General features: G+C 42.7%; 1 long non-coding RNA gene across 3 annotated transcripts in view; it reads right to left on the minus strand.

The window, feature by feature from the left end:
* Nucleotides 1–17,951, minus strand: part of LOC122554238 (uncharacterized) — a 115,652-nt gene extending 97,701 nt beyond the window's left edge. For 2 of the 3 annotated variants that reach the window (XR_015758021.1, XR_006312948.2), the window contains exon 1: nt 17,899–17,937. This is a non-coding gene — a long non-coding RNA (uncharacterized LOC122554238). Of the gene's footprint in view, nt 1–17,898 lie in introns of all 3 variants that reach the window. The other variant, XR_015758022.1, reaches the window with a different exon arrangement.
* Between the last annotated feature and the right edge of the window lie 614 nt (nt 17,952–18,565).

Raw genomic sequence — 18,565 nt, forward strand, 5'->3', positions numbered from 1 at the left:
GAGCTATGCAATCTCTCACTAGTTTGATAACATGCTTCTTTTTTATTCTTCTTGTCAAACATGAGCAACTTCACATTATTCCACATTATATACCATTCAGATTTTTGCTCACTTAACCCATCTCAAATATTAATGTCTTCTTTGCCATCATTGTGTTACCAGCAAACCTAGCAACCATACCTTCCTAATGAGTCCATTCTGAAATATTTCATTATATTTTAGCTGTTGCAATGTCTAATATTGATCTACCCACCCCTTAACCCAATTTCCTAATTCACTTTTGTTTGTTCTTTCATGCACTTAAAAATTAAATAAGGGAAATTATGAAACACTAACATTGGACCCACTTCTCTCCCCCTCAAGCTGTATGCATAATTCAATCATATTGTGGCTATTCCTATCAAAACTATTAGGAGGACATTATTTAACTTTCATTTTTCATTTAATCTTTCATTTTACAACACCAGGCTAGTAATAGGTTACTCTCTGGTTGGCTCCAGAATGTGCTTTTCTAATAATCTACTCTGAAAACATTCAATGAACATATCATCTTAGTTACCTTTGCCCATCTAAGTCTATTATGTGGATTAAAATCCCTCACATTTATGACCATTACTTTCTAACAAGCTCATTTTTTTTTCTTGCTTTGCCATTATCATTTCTCATCTTTACCCAAACCATCTCCACAACCTGGTTTGCTGAGCTTAGGTCATCCATCTCTATTGTGCTGATATCATCATGAACCAACAGAGCCAGCCCTCCACCTTTTCCTAGCCTCCTGCCCTTTCTAAGCGTCCAGTACCCTTCAATGTTTGGGTACACAATGTATGTCATACTGCTGCCATTTCTCTGTAAATGTCATCATATCATACTTATTCAGTTCAATTTGCAAATCAATTGACCTTTTTCTGAATGCTACATTCATTTCAAAACAGATCCCTTACTTTTACTCATTTTGAAATGTTGATGTTATCTGTCATTTACTCATAGGTTTATACTTTCTACTGCTTCCTGTAAAGGTGCTTATCATTTTCCATGTTGTTACCTTAATCTCTTGACTTGTCTACTTTTTGGTTTACCACATTTTTATCTAAATTTGAGACAAAACAGAAATAGATGGAGAAACTCTGGCAGCATCTGTGGGATGAAAGTTCTTTATCATTCACCAGACTCAAAACATTAACTCTGCTTTCTTCCCACAGATGCTGCCAAACCCACTGAATTTCTCCAGCAATTTCAGTTTTTGTTTCAGATCTCCATCTGCAGATATTTGTTTCATTTTACTGTCTCAAATTCAGTCCCTTCCCCTCACTATTTTGTTTAAACTTTTCCCTACTTCCCTAATTAGGAGGTTGACATAGAACACCTGCTGCAACATGGTTCAGGTATAGACTGTCCCTTCAGTAGAGATCCCATCTTCCCCAGCACTGGTAACAATGCACCATCAACTGAAACCCACTTCTCCCACAACAGTCTTTGAGCAATGCATTCATTTCTGTAATCTTCTTTGCTTTTAACAATTTGTTTGTTGCTGAAACAACAGTTCAGCCATTTCTACTTGTTGGGTTTTGTTTTAAATTGGCATCTAGGTTCTTAAATTGCTTCATCAGTCATTGGTGTCTGAAAGTACCAACAATCAGTGCCTCCCACTGCCACTTGTTTCCTCTCCAGCCCTAAGTAGTCCATAGAATCCCTACAATAAAGATTCGTGCACTTTGTGTCTTTCACAGTGTCTTACACCTGCACACACACACCATGGGTGCTGGGGATAAAATAAGCACTACCGCAGTTAGGTGGTAGTGTAGGGTAAAGAGAAAAAAAAAAAAAAAAAAAAAAAAAAAAAAAGAAAAGAAAAAATAAATCCCCCCCGGTCTCTAAGAAAAAAAAAAAAAAAAAAAATAAAAAATAGAATCCCTACATTGTGGACGTAAGCCCACTGAGTCCACACTGCATTCCGAAGAACATTTCATCTAGATCCACCCCATTATCCTTTCCCTTCTAATCCACCTAGCCTGCAATTCCCTGTACACTATGGGCATTTAGTATGGCCAATCCACCGAACCTGCAAGTCTTTGGACTGTTGGAGGAAACTGGATCATGAGGAAATCCATGCAGACACATGGAGAATGTGCAAACTCCTCACAGACAGTCGCCTGAGGTTGGACTCGAACCTGGGTCCCTGGTGCAGTGAGGCAGCAGTGTTAACCATTGACCCATCATGATGCCTCTTGAACTTTGCCGCCAGGCAGGCAACCCAGCCTTATGTATGTTTGTTCTTTGCTGTAGGGAAAGGTGTCGATTGTCCCTCACTAAACTGTCCCCTACTAGTGCCACATTTTGTTTTGCTTCCCCCCCACTTGAAAAGCTTTCTACGCCAAGGTGCATTAACTCATCCACCCTGTAGTCCCCATTCTTATCCAAACAAGCTGAAAGTACTACAAATCTGCTGGACAACTGTTCCTCCACCTCCTGGGACCCCTTATCTGCCTTTTTCATGGTCTCATCCTTTTTTCCCCTGACTAGTGATCAAATCAGAAGACATTATCTTAAAGTGACCACCTCCAGGGATAAAGAGAATACATAACATTTCCTCTTTCTGATGGAACACTGCAGTGTCTGTGGCTTGGTCTCCAGGATACACACTCAGCTGAAATCCCTCAAGCTGCAAAAACTTACAACAGGTGTGTTTGCCCTTGAACATGCTGGTGATGAAGAAAATAACAAATGTAACTAATAAGTACCAAATGCTGTGATGATGAATTTTGACGAGAGAAATTACTGTAATGAATATCAAAGGCATTATTATTTCTTCAAAGAATGACAGCAGATTGAGAAGCTTATGCTGGATTAAAATCATTTTAAGTGCATGTTTTACTTTTACATGGTAATGCAGCTGTGATGTGTCAGATTATACTATTTAATTCTACTTTTCAGTTAATGAGCTGAAAATTGGCCAGTGCAGGAAGACTGAAATCTTAATACAGTTAGAATGAGTATAAGGTATCAGTTATATGACTCAAATATCCTAAAGATGGTATATTTAGATATTGCATAGAGGTTGGTTAGTTCAGTGGGCTAAATGGCTGGTTTGCCACTTAGAGTGTGATGTGAATAGTGTGGGTTCGGTTCCTGCAATGGTGGAGGTCACTATGAAAATCCTATCTTCCTGGCTTCACTCTAATGTGTTGTGACCATCAGCTGAAACACCAGTCATCTCTTCCTAATGAGTGACAAGCTTGATTGTCCTCTGGGACTATGACAAAGTTACCTTAACATGCTAATTTAAATACCAAATAATCAAAAAAATTAAATTGAATGGATTGGGTAACGCTTTGTTTATCAGTTATGCACTCCATCTCTATCCACGATACTCGAGAGAGATGCCTCGGTTGTGGAGCTGCCTGTACACTTCTTTCCCCGTATCCTAGTGACAAGCAATTTTGGAATTTCTTGAAACCGGATTGTCATGCAACTATTGAATCACGTCTGCTACGTTTTGAACATCACTCTCACTTTGTCAAAAAAAAAAATTGGCAATTTTAGTCTGAGCACTTCTGCAACTCTGCTCAGTTTAAACCTGTTCTTCTGAATCAGTGCTAAGAATGTAGATGGAAACTGGCAGGGCACTTGTTTAAATATGCAAATCAGCACCACATGATACTCCCACAAGGCCCTCCAGTACCAGTGGCTATTCTCTCAGTGTTAGTTTGTGATCCCCTCCCCATTGTTGAAATTCTGTTCACATCTGCCGTCCCTGCAGGAGTGAGGGTGATCCGTTTATTGGCAAAATGCTGATGATACGTGGAAATTATAGGTACCCTTATGCTAGGATGATGCTAGTTCGCACTTCTGGCTAGAATTAGAGTTACTGCAACAAATGCTGGCGTCTACCTGATATCCCAGTACATGCTGAGCACAAATATTGCTTGGGTTAGAACATAACAATACTAAACAGAACAGGCCCTTCGGCCCACGATGTTGTGCCGAACATTTGTCCTAGCTTAAGCACCCATCCATGTACCTATCCAATTGCCGCTTAAAGGTCACCAAAGATTCTGACTCTACCACTCCCACTGGCAGCGCATTCCATGCCCCCACCACTCTCTGGGTAAAGAACCCACCCCTGACATCTCCCCTATACCTTCCACCCTTCATCTTAAATTTACATCCCCTTGTAACACTCGGTTGTACCCGGGGAAAAGGTTTCTGACTGTCTACTCTATCTATTCCTCTGATCATCTTATAAACCTCTATCAAGTCACCCCTCATCCTTCGCCGTTCCAACGAGAAAAGGCCTAGCACTCTCAACCTATCCTCGTACGACCTATTCTCCATTCCAGGCAACATCCTGGTAAATCTTCTCTGCACTCTCTCCAAAGCTTCCACATCTTTCCTAAAGTGAGGCGACCAGAACTGCACACAGTACTCCAAATGTGGCCTAACCAAAGTCCTGTACAGTTGCAACATCACTTCACGACTCTTGAATTCAATCCCTCTGCTAATGAACGCTAATACACCATAGGCCTTCTTACAAGCTCTATCCACCTGAGTGGCAACTTTCAAAGATCTGTGAACATAGACCCCAAGATCCCTCTGTTCCTCCACCTCACTAAGAACCCTACCGTTAACCCTGTATTCCGCATTCTTATTTGTCCTTCCAAAATGGACAACCTCACACTTGGCAGGGTCGAACTCCATCTGCCACTCCTCAGCCCAGCTCTGCATCATATCCAAGTCCCTTTGCAGCCGGCCACAGCCCTCCTCACTATCCATAACTCCACCAATCTTCGTATCATCTGCAAATTTACTGACCCACCCTTCGACTCCCTCATCCAAGTCATTAATAAAAATTACGAACAGCAAAGGACCCAGAACTGATCCCTGCGGAACTCCACTTGTACTGGGCTCCAGGATGAATATTTACCATCTACCACTACTCTCTGACTTCGACCGGTTAGCCAGTTTTCTATCCAATTGGCCAAATTTCCCTCTATCCCATGCCTCCTGACTTTCCACATAAGCCTACCATGGGGAATCTTATCAAATGCCTTACTAAAATCCATGTATACTACATCCACTGCTCTACCCTCATCCACATGCTTGGTCACCTCCTCAAAGAATTCAATCAGACTTGTAAGGCATGACCTACCCTTCACAAATCCGTGCTGGCTGTCCCTAATCAAGCAGTGTCTTTCCAGATACTCATAAATCCTATCCCTCCGTACCCTTTCCATTACTTTACCTACCACCGAAGAAAGACTAACTGGCCTGTAATTCCTGGGGTTATCCCTATTCCCTTTTTTGAACAGGGGCACAACATTCGCCACTTTCCAGTCCCCTGGTACCACCCCCGTTGACAGTGAAGATGAAAAGATCATTACCAACGGTACTGCAATTTCCTCTCTTGCTTCCCACATAATCCTAGGATATATCCCATCAGGCCCAGGGGACTTGTCTATCCTCAAGTTGTTCAAAATGTCCAACACATCTTCCTTCCTAACAAGTATCTCCTCTAGCTTACCAGTCCGTTTCACACTCTCCTCTTCAACAATCCCTCTCGTTCGCAAATACTGAAGAAAAGTACTCATTCAAGACCTCTCCTATCTCTTCTGACTCAATACACAGTCTCCCACTACTGTCATTGATCGGACCTACCCTCGTTCTCGTCATTCTCATGTTTCTCACATATGCATAAAATGCCTTTGGGTTATCCTTGATCCTATCCGCCAAAGATTTTTCATGCCCTCTCTTAGCTCTCCTAATCCCTTTCTTCAGGTCCCTTCTGGCTATCCTGTATCCCTCCACTGCTCTGTCTGAATCCTGTTTCCTCAACCTTATGTAAGCCTCCTTCTTCCTCTTAACAAGACATTCAAACTCCCTCGTCAACCAAGGTTCCCTCACACGACCATTTCTTTCCTGCCTGACAGGTACATACATATCAAGGAGACGTCATATCTGTTCCTTGAAAAAGCTCCACATTTCCAAGACATCCTTCCCTGACAGCCTATGCTCCCAACTTATGCTCCTCAGATCCTGGTCTTATAGGATCGTAATTACCCTTCCCCCAATTGTAAAACCTACCCTGTTGCACGCACCTATCTCTCTCCATAACCAAGGTGAAAGTCACAGAATTGTGGTCACCATCACCAAAATGTTCACCCACTAACAAGCCCATCACTTGTCCCGGTTCATTACAGAGTACCAAATCCAAAATGGCCTCCCCTCTGGTCGGACAATCTACTTACTGAGTTAGAAAAGCTTCCTGGACACACTGCATAAACACCGCCCCATCCAATCTACTTGATCTGAAGAGCTTCCAATCAATATTTGGTAAGTTGAAATCACTCATGACTACTACCCTGCAGCTTCTGTACCTTTCCAAAATCTGTTTCCCAATCTGTTTCTCCACATCTCTGCTGCTATTGGTGGGCCTATAGTAAACACCCAACAAGGTGACTGCACCTTTCCTATTTCTGACTTCAGCCCATACTACCTCCAAAGGCAGATCCCCCTCGAACTGCCTTTCTGCAGCCGTTATACTATTTCTAATTAGCAACGCCACCCCCCCCCCTCCTTTTTTTACTACCCTCCCTAATCCTACTGAAACATCTGTAACCAGGAACCTCCAACAACCATTCCTGTCCCTCTTCTATCCACGTTTCCGTGATGGCCACAACATCGTAGTCCCAGTTACCGATTCACGCCTTAAGTTCACCCACCTTATTTCTGATACTCCTTGCATTGAAGTATACACACTTGAACCCATCTCTGTGTCCGCAACTATTCCCTGTCAATGCTACCTTCTTCACAGCCTCCCTACATTCTTGGACATCCTGACAAACAGCTAGCCTACTTGCTGGACTACAAGTCCGGATCCCATCCCTCTGCCAAATTAGTTTAAACCCCCCCTGAAGATTGCTAGCAAACCTACCCCCCAGGATATTGGTGCCCTTCTGGTTCAGGTTATCTCCTGTTTAGATAATGGCAAAGTGGCAAGTTTCCACTGATCCCCCAAATAGAGCTTCCAATCCATAACAGAGAGCGAACCTGCAGAGATCTCTCACTATTAATTCTATTTGACATCATCTCTGCAGATGCTAATCATGTGATTTTGCAGGGACAGAACTAACAAAAGTTTGAAGTTGTGCTAGTGCTTATTTTGGATAGGTCAGAAATTGCCTGAGGGCTAAAATGATTTATCTATGAAACTTGCAAAAAATACTAGCGAGAGGGGATTTGTTTTATTCTGCCTCTGGGGATATTCCCTTGATCTATTGTGCCATTGTTAAAATTACCTGTTCAAACCTGGTTTCCCATGCAGGGACTTGTTCATAAGTTGCTATGAAAGGTAACATGTTAAAGGTGCTTGTGAATGTTTCCTTTATTCAGTAACACCTAATAAAGTTGTAAATATATTCTTTTGAAATAATAGCTGACTGGTTGCTGAGGAACATTGCAATATTACTAAAAAAGTGCTACAACTACTTGGTCTATGTCTTTGCTGCTTTATTGTCTTGAGCGAGAAGAAGCTATTAACTTGTTTGCACTTGTGTTTGCTGTCTGAAACCAAACAATTAAGTTCATCCTTATGATACATTTTTCATGTTCTTCAAACATGAGTTCACAATTCTGTCTAAAAACAAAATGCAACATTTCGGTTGCAGATATAATCCCCTCAGATGAAAGAAGTGTGAATGTTTTGCTGGTCATAAAAATAACATGTTAGACATAGGCAAGACAGGCAACCCTCAATGTCATCTCTGTGAAAGGACTGGACAAGTGAAGTCAACACATGCCTGAAAGGAGGAGAAAGGTATTGATACACAATAAAAGAAGAGGCGACTGGTAATTTGAATTTGTAGCAGAGTGGTGCATGTTCACATTCATTGACCTCTTCGTCCAAGAGCTGCTAACATTTGTAATTAAATGGACCATTTGCTAGACAGGTGATCAATGACAAAACAAAATCTTTCTGAAGCTGACAAATTTTGCCTTAACATCTCAAAATAATATACATTTGAGAAAGGTCTTTATTAGTTTCCTGATACACAAGTTGAAGATCAAAGATAAGGAAGGTGTCATTTCCATCTGTACTTTGAAACTTTGTGTTATCCAATACATTTGAAGCCACAAAATAAACTAACTTCATGCATTCATTTGTTGGGCTGTTAATTAAGTTACTGTTGATTAGCTAACAGAAGCAAACACAGCTGTGTTTTGGAAAAGGCTGTACTGAACATGTAAATCTAATTAGTGTGGACATGGCTCAACAATATATTTGGAGATAGGAAATAATTAGACTTAATTCTTCCAATATCATAGCTGATGAAAGCTGGAATACTTCAAGACAAAGATAGTCACAATAGCAACTTTAAAAAAAATTGAGCAATGTTTCAAATTATTTACCTAAATACCTATTGTATTTATATCCAGAGGGATCTGAAAGGGTCTACACCTGATTGAAAGCAATAAGCATCACCTCCTGTGAATGACATCTTGAGAACTGGGAGAGAATAGAGTTGAAACTTGTGGGAGACAGGCTTAAGGCTGGATCCTCCTGATAATCTGTAAATAGTCAAGAGTGTAGTGCTGGAAAAGCACAGGTCAGGCAGCATCTGAGGAGCAGGAGAGTCGATGTTTTAGGCATAAACCCTCTGCTGTTCCTCGGATGCTGCCTGACCTGCTGTGCTTTCCACCACCACACTCTCGACTCTGATCTCCAGCATCTGCAGTCCTCACTTTCTCCTAAGCTGTAAATAGCTACACAAATGCAATAAACTACATTTTGCTTACTCAACAGTTTGACCACAATGTTATAATCGTCCCACACAAGACCACATAAGGCCATAAAAAATTCACACACACTTAAATAAATTTGGAAGGCAGCACACAACACAGTAATCTCTCAGGGCAGTAGTGTATGTGTGGAGCCTTTATTCTGCTCAATGATTTCTGTGGAAATGTATGATATTTTCAGATCATTGAAAAAAGTTATACCACTTTTTTCAAGCACACAGGGCAATTAATGCTCAAATTGGAAATGACATTAAGCTTCTATTAATGTCTAGGGCTGTGGTCATTTATGACAATATTAGTGCTCATCACTAACACCCTAGCTGCCCTTCAGAAGGTAGTAGTTACTTACTGAAACATTACAGCTTATTCTGTGATGGTGCTTCAGTGACATTAATTGAATTAAAATCTTGAAATTTCCCATCTATGTTGACACAGAGGTTTTATTATATATTCAAAGTTAGGATGATGTGTGATTTAGACATCGTTTGGGGTTGGTGTTCCCATTCATCTATCCTAGTAGGAAGAGGAGGAGACGAGGTAGATTTGAGAGGTACTGCTGAATAAATGCAAGATAACTCAACGTAAAAATTGGAAAGAGGGATGGGGGAGGGTGTTGAAGTGCAGGGAGTGGTTGTCTGAGATGATGGATGGAGTGTCATCAAGTGGATTGCTTTGTCCTGGATGATATTCAGCTTCAAGCATTACTGCTGTCACAGCTATCCAGAAAGGATAAAAATGTTCCATAACATGCCTGACTTGTGTCTTTTGGAAATCAGATAGTAATCTATTAGCCACAGAATATCTAATCACTGCATTGATGAAAAGTGGGCTTGTGGAGAGCAACGGTAGCACAGCTCACTCCAGATCATAAGGTTGTCTGTTCAAGTTATGTTATGCTTGAAGAGATTTACTGTTTCTCAAACTTTTGAGGGCTTTTATGATACCATGGTAATGTCCCTACCTAAAGGTCTGGTTTCAAGTCCCACCTGTACAGGTTGGTAAAAATACTGCACTTGTCTTCTTCACAGACTTGACTATATTCCCAGTTTTTCCATTGGATTAAGACAAAAACTAGCAGCAGAAATTAGGCCATTCAACCCATCGAGACTGCTCCACCATCAATCATGGATGATAAGCTTTTCAATCCCATTCTCTCACTTTTTCTCCATAAACGCTTGAGCCCCTTGACAATCTATCAATCTCTGTCTAAAATATACAGAATGACCTGGCCTCCACAGCCTTCTGTGGCAATGAATTAGATTGATTCACCACTCTCTGGCTGAAGTTTCTCCTTATCTCCGTTCTGAAAGGTCTTCCCTTTACTCTAAAGGCCCTAGAGTCCTCGTCTCCCCTGCCAATGGAAACATCTTTCCAACATCCAATCGGTCCAGACCATTCAGTTTTCTGGATTGTGGATAGTGAGATGATGACCTCACATAAACCACATCTTTTGGCAAAGATGACTAGTTGTGCTTACTCAAACTGTAGACAATTATCTGTTACTACACTGTCTAGCACTTCAAATTGTGCTAACATCTCAAAATTCCCTCATTACATCACCCATGATAATAGTTGGGAGCCAGTCTACTTTGATTAAGTTGCTGCAGTAGGCACACAGAATGAGAAGAATATGGCATTGTAAAGTATAGAGATCACACAAACATTTTCCCCCAAGAGTTAGCCACAAACCTATGTTGTAGCAATTGCTCTTTCTCTGGATGTCTCCTAAAAATCAGTCAAATAGATATTTAGCATGTGCGCATTGAAATGATTGGACAATAGAGGCTATCACACTATGTACACTGTCCTCGAACCATGATATTTGTTAAATGAGCTATTGGCAACAACTCTTTCTGCAAGGATTCTGGTAAATCAAACTTATATTCATTGAATACCAGAGTTCTTTCTAGTGCTAATTCATTGCAAACGTCACACTAAGACCATAGATATTCAGTATCCTTGACTTGATCACTTGTAGCCAGTCCTGTCAGACAATGCTGAAAATGTGTTGCTGGAAAAGCGCAGCAGGTCAGGCAGCATCCAGGGGAGAATCGACGTTTCGGGCATAAGCCCTTCTTCAGGAATGAGGAAAGTTTGTCCAGCAGGCTAAGATAAAAGGTAGGGAGGAGGGACTTGGGGGAGGGGTGTCAGAAATGTGATAGGTGGAAAGAGGTCAAGGTGAGGGTGATAGGTCAGACTGGGGTGGGGGCGGAGAGGTCAGGAAGAAGATTGCCGGTTAGGAAGGCGGTGCTGAGTTCGATGGATTTGACTGAGACAAGGTGGGGGGAGGGGAAATGAGGAAACTGGTGAAATCTGAGTTCATCCCTTGTGGTTGGAGGGTTCCTAGGCAGAAGATGAGGCGCTCTTCCTCCAACCGTCGTTTTGTTGTGGTCTGGCGATGGAGGAGTCCAAAGACCTGCATATCCTTGGTGGAGTGGGAGGGGGGAGTTGAAATGTTGAGCCACAGGGTGGTTGGTCCGGGTGTCCCAGAGGTGTTCTCTGAAACACTCCGCAAGTAGCCGGCCTGTCTCCCCAATATAGAGGAGGCCACATCGGGTGCAGAGGATGCAATAGATGATGTGTGTGGAGGTGCAGGTGAATCTGTGGCAGATATGGAAGTTTCCTTTGGGGCCTTGGAGGGAGGTGAGGGGGGAGGTGTGGGCGCAAGTCTTGCACCTCCTGCGGTTGCAGGGGAAGGTGCCGGGAGTGGAGGTTGGGTTGGTAGGGGGTGTGGATCTGACGAGGGAGTCACGGAGGGAGTGGTCTTTACGGAATGCTGATAGGGGAGGGGAAGGAAATATATCCTTGGTGGTGGGGTCCGTTTGGAGGTGGCGGAAATGACGGCGGATGATGCGCTGTACATGGAGATTGGTGGGGTGGTAGGTGAGGACCAGTGGGGTTCTGTCTCCGCCTGTCAGACAATAACAGACTATTACTTTTCAACTTGATCATCTTGTGCATTATAAATTGTTGTGAGCAATGAGCTATCATTTGAAAGTGCTTATAATGACTAACTCCTTCCAGCTCAAATGTACAATCACAGGTATTACCATCTGGAAGGTAAGATCAACTCAATATATCTGCAAGGGCCATCCATTCAACTTGTACATACCAACAAAGGTACAGGAGTATGCTATTTGTTCCCTTGAGTCCATTCCAAGGTTTAGTAAAATCAGGTTGATCTGACTGCAAACTCAAATCCAATTCCCTACCTAGCACCAATAACTTCTTGCATACTCAGCATTCAGCCACCTCTATAGTAAATATATTCAAAGACTCTACTTCCACCACTTTTTCCATGAAGAGTTCCAAACGGCCATGGTCTTCTGAGATAAAAAAAATCTCCTTACCGCTGTTTAACAATGGGTCATCTACCTAAAATAATGGTTCTAGATTCTCCCATGAGATGAAATATCCTGTCCACATTCTACCTAAAAGTCCCCTCTGATCTGCCATCAGAGCACAGGCTTTACCTCAGTTGTATTTCAACCTGACTCAGAAATGATGCGGTTAGCTCCAATAACAAAGATCAGACATGGGTAACATTGTATGGAAAAATTCAATATATGCTTACTACAGCCTGAGATATTATACTTCAGAGCCTGTACTAAAATGAAGCTATTTGTATAGCACTTCAATCAATGTGTCATGCTTCAAGTAGCCCCAATTAAGATCAAAATGGAGACTGTTAAACCCTTTAGTTACACATTATGAGACAATGGTAATATAATTAGCATGACTCTTCAAATTACATCGCATACATACTAACTATGAGACATAACATAACACCTTCAGGATCTTTTATGTTTCAAATTTTCTAAACTTCAGTGGATACAAACCATTCCTCATAAGAACACCAACCCCATGATGATTCCAGTAAAGATTATCCTAACTTTCCCCAGTACCAGTATCAATCTCCATATCTCTGACATCAGTGTTTGGGCCATGTATTAGAACATAGAACAGAAAAGCACAGCACAGAACAGGCCCTTAGGCCCATGACGTTGTGCCGAGACTTAACCCGAAGGTAAAATATAGTAAACTTAACCTACACACCCCTCAACTCACTGCTATCCATGTGCATGTCCAGCAGTCGCTTAAATGTCCCTAATGACTTCACTTCCACCACCACAGCTGGCAACACATTCCATGCATTCACAACTTTCTGCGTAAAGAACCTACCTCTGATATCTCCGTTATACCTTCCTCCTAATATCTTCAAACTATGACTTCTCATATCAGTTAATCCTGCCCTGAGGAAAAGTCTCTAGCTATTGACTCTATCTATTCCTCTCAATATTTTGAGCACCTTGATCAGGACTCCTTTCTTCCTTCTCTCCAGAGAAGAAAGTCCGAGCTTATTCAACCTTTCTTCATAAGGCAAGCCCTCCAGTCCAGGCAGCATCCCACAATATTCCAAGTGTGGTCTCACCAGGGACTTGTAGAGCTGCAGTAAAACCTCACGGTTCTTTAACAGGGGGATTGAGTTTATGAAAGTCAAAACACCATATGCCTTCTTACCAACCCTATCCACTTGGGTGACAACTTTGAGGGATGTACTTGCACACCCAGATCCCTCGGTTCCTCCATTCTGCCAAGAATCCTGTCTTTAATCCTATATTCAGCATTCGAGTTCGACCTTCCAAAATGAATCGCTTCGCATTTATTCAGGTTGAACTCCATCTGCCATTTCTCAGCCCAGCTCTGCATTTTGTCTGTCACGCTGCAGCCTGCAGTAGCCCTCTATACTAATCAAAGACACCTCCAACCTTAGCGTCATCTGCAAATTTACTAACCCACCCCTCAAACTCCTCATCCAAGTCATTTACAAAAACTAAAAAGAGCAGAGGTCCAAGAACAGACCCCTGCGGGATCCCACTCAACACTGACCTCCAGGCAGAATACTTTCCATCTACAATCACTCTCTGCCTTCTGTCAGCCAGCCAATTCTGAATCCAGATAGCCAAATCTCCCTGTACCCCATACCTCCTGACATTATGAATGAGCCTACCATGGGGAACCCTATCAAATGCCTTGCTGAAATCCATATACACCACATCTACTGCTCTATTGTCATCGACCTGTCTTGTCACCTCTTCAAAGAACTCAATAAGATTTGTGAGGCATGACCTGCCCCTCACAAAGCCTGGCTGACTGCCTTTAATCACACTATGCTTTTCCAAATAGTCATAAATCCTATCCCCCAGAAGTTTTTCCACAACTTTGCTGACCACAGACTTAAGACTGGCTGGTCTGTAATTGCCAGGGATTTCCCTAGTACCCTTCTTGAAAAGTGGAACATTCACCTCCTTCCAATCCTCCGGTACGACTCCAGTGGAGAGTGAGGAGGCAAATATCCTTGCCAGTGGCTTAGCAACCTTGTTTCTCGCTTCCCGGAGCAGCCAAGGATGAATCTGGTCTGACCCTGGGGACTTATCAATCTTAATGTTTCCAAACTTTCTAGCACATCAACTTCATCAATCTTGATCTGGTCAAGACTGTATCCCAGCTCCTCTAAGTTTTCATTTACAAGAAGTTCCTTTCCTTGGTGAAAAACCAAAGCAAAAAACTCATTTTGGGCTTCCCCTATCTGCTCAGACTCCACGCACAAGTTCCCTCCGCTATGCCTGATCAGCCCTACCTTTCAGGCATGAGCCCTCCCTGAAGAAGGGCTCATGCCCGAAACATCGATTCTCCTGCTCCTTGGATGCTGCCTGACCTGCTGCGCTTTTCCAGCAACACATTTTCAGCCATACCTTCTCCCTGAGCATTCTTATTGCTCATGTATGAGTAAAGTGCCTTTGGGTTCTCCCAAATACGTCTTGCCAAGCCTTTTATGTGCCCCCTCCTCAGTCCATTTCTGAGCTCCTTTCTATTAAGCCTGTAATTCTTTAAAGCTGTGCTAGATCCTTGCTTCCTCCACCTTACGTAAACTGCCTTCTTCCTTTTGACGAAAGTCCCTCTGTTCTCTGTCATCCAAGGCTCCTTAATCTTACCCCTTCTTATCTGGCTCAGAGGAAGAAATTTGTGCATCACTCGCAACAACTGCTCCTTAAATAGTCTCCACATGTCTGATGTGCCCTTTCTGTGGAACAATTGTCCCAATCTGTACTTTCCAACTCCTGTTTGATAACATCATAAATTTTCTTTACCCCAATTAAATATCTTCCCTTGGTAACTGCTCCTTTCACTCTCCAAGGCTATGCTAACGGTGAGGCAGTTGTGATCACTTTCACCAAAGTGCTCGCCCACCCAGAGATCTGACACCTGTCCTGGCTCGTTGCAGAGCACCAAATCCAAAATGGCCTCTCCCCTCGTCGGTTTTTCTACATACTGAGTAAGGAAACCCTCTTGAACACACCTGACAAAAATGGCACCATCCAAACCATCTGCACTTAGGAGGTTCCAGTCGATATTGGGTAAGTTGAAATCACCCATAACAACAACCCTGCTACTTTTGCATTTTTCCAGAATCTGCCTGCCTATGAAATCATCAATCTCTCTACTGCTATTAGGTGGTCTGTAGAAAACCCCCAATGCGGTGGCTGTTCCTAACTTCCACCCATACTGACTCAGTAGACAAACGCTCCTCAACAATCTTCATTTCTGTAGCTGTGATGCACTCTCTGATTAGCAACGCTACACCCCCTCCTCTTTTTCCACCCTCCTCTGTTCTTTTTAAACATTCTAAACCCTGGAACATCAAGCAACCATTCCTGCCTCTGTGAAACCCATGTCTCTGTTATGGCCACAACATCATAGCCCCAAGTACTGATCCATGCTTTAAGTTCGTCACTCTTATTCCAGACACTCCTTGCATTAAAGCAGACACACTTTAACCGATCCCTATGTTTCATCGCGTGAGAAACCTTCCTGATAAATTCAATATATTCTGTCACTGTCCCGTCTGCAACTACCTCCCTCTCAGACATGTGGCTCTGATTCCCATCCCGCTGCCAAACTAGTTTAAACCCTCCCATATCACACGAGCAAATTTCCCACCCCGGACATTTGTACCCCTCCAGTTCAGGTGCAACCTGTCCTTCATGTACATGTCCCACCTTCCCCAGAAGGCATCCCAATGGTCCAGGTATCTGAAGCCCTCCCTCCTGCACTAGCCTCGCAGCCACGTGTTAAGCTGCATTCGTTGACTGTTCCTCATCTCACTATCTCATGGCTCCGGTAGCAAACCTGAGATCACTACTCTATTCGTCCTGCTCTTCAGCTTCCAACCTAACTCTGTAGTCACTTTTCAGATCTTCAATCCCTTTCCTGGCTATATTATTGGTGCCAATATGTACCACAATTTCTGGCTGCTCACCCTTCCCCTTCAGAATCTTGTAAACCCGACCGGCGACATCCCAGACCCTGGCACCAGGGAGGCAACATACTATCCGGAAGTCCCATTCCTAATCACAAAGCCTCCTGTAAATTCGTCTAACTATTGAGTCCCTTACTACTAGTGCTTTTCTATTTCCCCTCCCCCCTTCTGAGGGACAGTGCCAGAGACCTGTCAACTATGGCTTTCCCTGGTAGGCTGTCCCCATCAGTAGTATCCAAAATGGTATACTTATTGCTGAGGGGAACGGCCACACGGGATCCCTGCTTTGACCGTCAGTTCCCTTTCCTCCCCCTGACTGTAACCCAGCCATCCTTATCCTGTATCTGGGGAGTGACCACCTCCCTGTACATCCTCTCAATTTCCCCCTCAGCCTCCCGAATGATCTGTAGTTCATCCAGCTCCTTAACTTGTTTTTTGAAGAGCTGGAGTTGGGTACACTTCCCACAGATGTAGTTGGCAGAGACATGTGGAGTGTCTCTCACCTGCCACATTCTGCAGAAGGATTCTTCTACCTGATCTGGTTTTCCACAGACACCAATTTGCATATTTGAAGAACTGCTTCCATACTTTCTAATACCCTTTTCTCATCCTGCTCATATCATTAGTGCCTGCATCGACCATGGCAGCTAAGTCCTCCCCTCCCAATGCAACTTTCCCTCCAGCTTTGAGCCGATGTCGGATACCTTGACACCAGGCAGACAATACAACTGATTAGACTTTCAATCTTTACTGCAGCAAACTGTGTCAATTTTTCTGACTGTACTGTCTCCCAAAAACCATTATATTTCTTTTTGCTTACCTAACTGAATGGATTTCTATACCATGTCAAGTTAGCTCATCCATCTTACAGCACCCCCGCCCCGAGTCTTATTTAAGCAATGTCAAATTCTCATGGGCAATTGCAAATCTGAGAATTCTCCAGCCTCACTTGTACCCAGAAACTCCTACCCCTGCAGCTATGACATATTACCTATCATGCTTTACTTACTGTGTTCCAATTAATGACCAAATTATCAAATTGAACAATATGTTTACTCATTTATTTTTTACATATTCCTTAATCTTATGGTCAGTTGCTGTACTATTTTGAATCTTAATAATAGAGTAAGCATTAGCCACTTACCAGATATTCACCAGAACAAAAACTGGATTCTTCTCGTTGACGAAAGTTAGAATCAATTTGTAGAGGCTCAGTGGTTAGCACTGCTGCCTGACAGCACCAGGGACCTGGGTTCAATTCCAGCCTTGGGCAACTGTCTGCATGGAGTTTGCACATTCTCCCCACATCTGCGTGGGTTTCCTCCAGTTGCTTCGGTTTCCTCCCACAATCCAAGGATATGCATGCCCATAGTGTTCAGGTTAGAGGCATTCGTCAGAAGTCAATGTAGGGGAATGGGTTTGGGAGGGGTGCTTTTCAGAAGGCTGGAGTGGACATGTTGGATTGAAGGGCCTGTTTCAACACTGTAGGAATTCTATGAGATTTTTTTAAAAAGCCAAAAGTCACAGAGCACTTCTCTTATTTCCCCTAACCCCCTTAATCGCCCAAACACAGCACTCAATTGTAAGATACTTCTGTTCCTACCACAAAAGTCTTAATGACCCTTTACAAAGGAATTAGTTTCAGCTGCTTCATTAATTAAGTTCAATTGCTTTACCAGGAAAGATCTTGTTAAAACCATGCTTAGTAACTCAAGAATTCAAAGTGTAGAATGCCAAAATATGCAAAATTAAACTTGTTCAAAATACTTAGACTTCCTTACTCAAACTGCCAGTATTCAGTCCGAACTCTTCATTGAAAAAAAACTAAATGAACAGAATCAACTTCACTTCTTTTTCAACAGGAAGGAACACTGATGCATGAAGGAAAATAATTCTGAGTGCATTGATTGGTTGCACAATTAGTCAGGCAAGAACAAGACTTCTCTGAGTTATTTGACAGAGGGAGAAGGGAGTAACGTTCTGGATTTCCAGTGTGCATGTTGAAACAGGGAAGAGACATGTTTTGACAAGACCCTTGAAGCTTCACAAAATCCCTTCAAGCTTCCATTGTTTGGTGGGTCATGTGCTATTATGACAATGATCTCTTTCAAAGTTCCAGCTGCAGATAGAGGATTAAAAGGTCAGCAGAAATAAACAGCATTTCTAGAAGCTTTTTCCCCAAGCTGTTTGTATTTTGTTTCTGCTGCTGTTGAAGATCAATACACAAGCAACTGGTTACCCATGCTGCATCAGTGCTGTTCAAAATCCAAATGCACTGTCGAGAAATCTTTCCCTTAAAATTGTAACATACAGAGGCTGGGATGCTGGGGTCTACTCTTTAAATGCAGTATCTATTTAAGACCTTTTCAAAATAGGGTTGCTCAGTGGCTTAGTGGTTAGTACTGCTGCCTCCCAATGCTAGGGACCCGGGTTTGATTCCAGCCTCAG

This window comes from Chiloscyllium plagiosum, unplaced genomic scaffold, assembly GCF_037043375.1.
Source record: "Chiloscyllium plagiosum isolate Xiang-an unplaced genomic scaffold, Cpla_swu_hap1 HiC_scaffold_9, whole genome shotgun sequence".
In the NCBI taxonomy this organism is placed as follows: Eukaryota; Metazoa; Chordata; class Chondrichthyes; order Orectolobiformes; family Hemiscylliidae; genus Chiloscyllium; species Chiloscyllium plagiosum.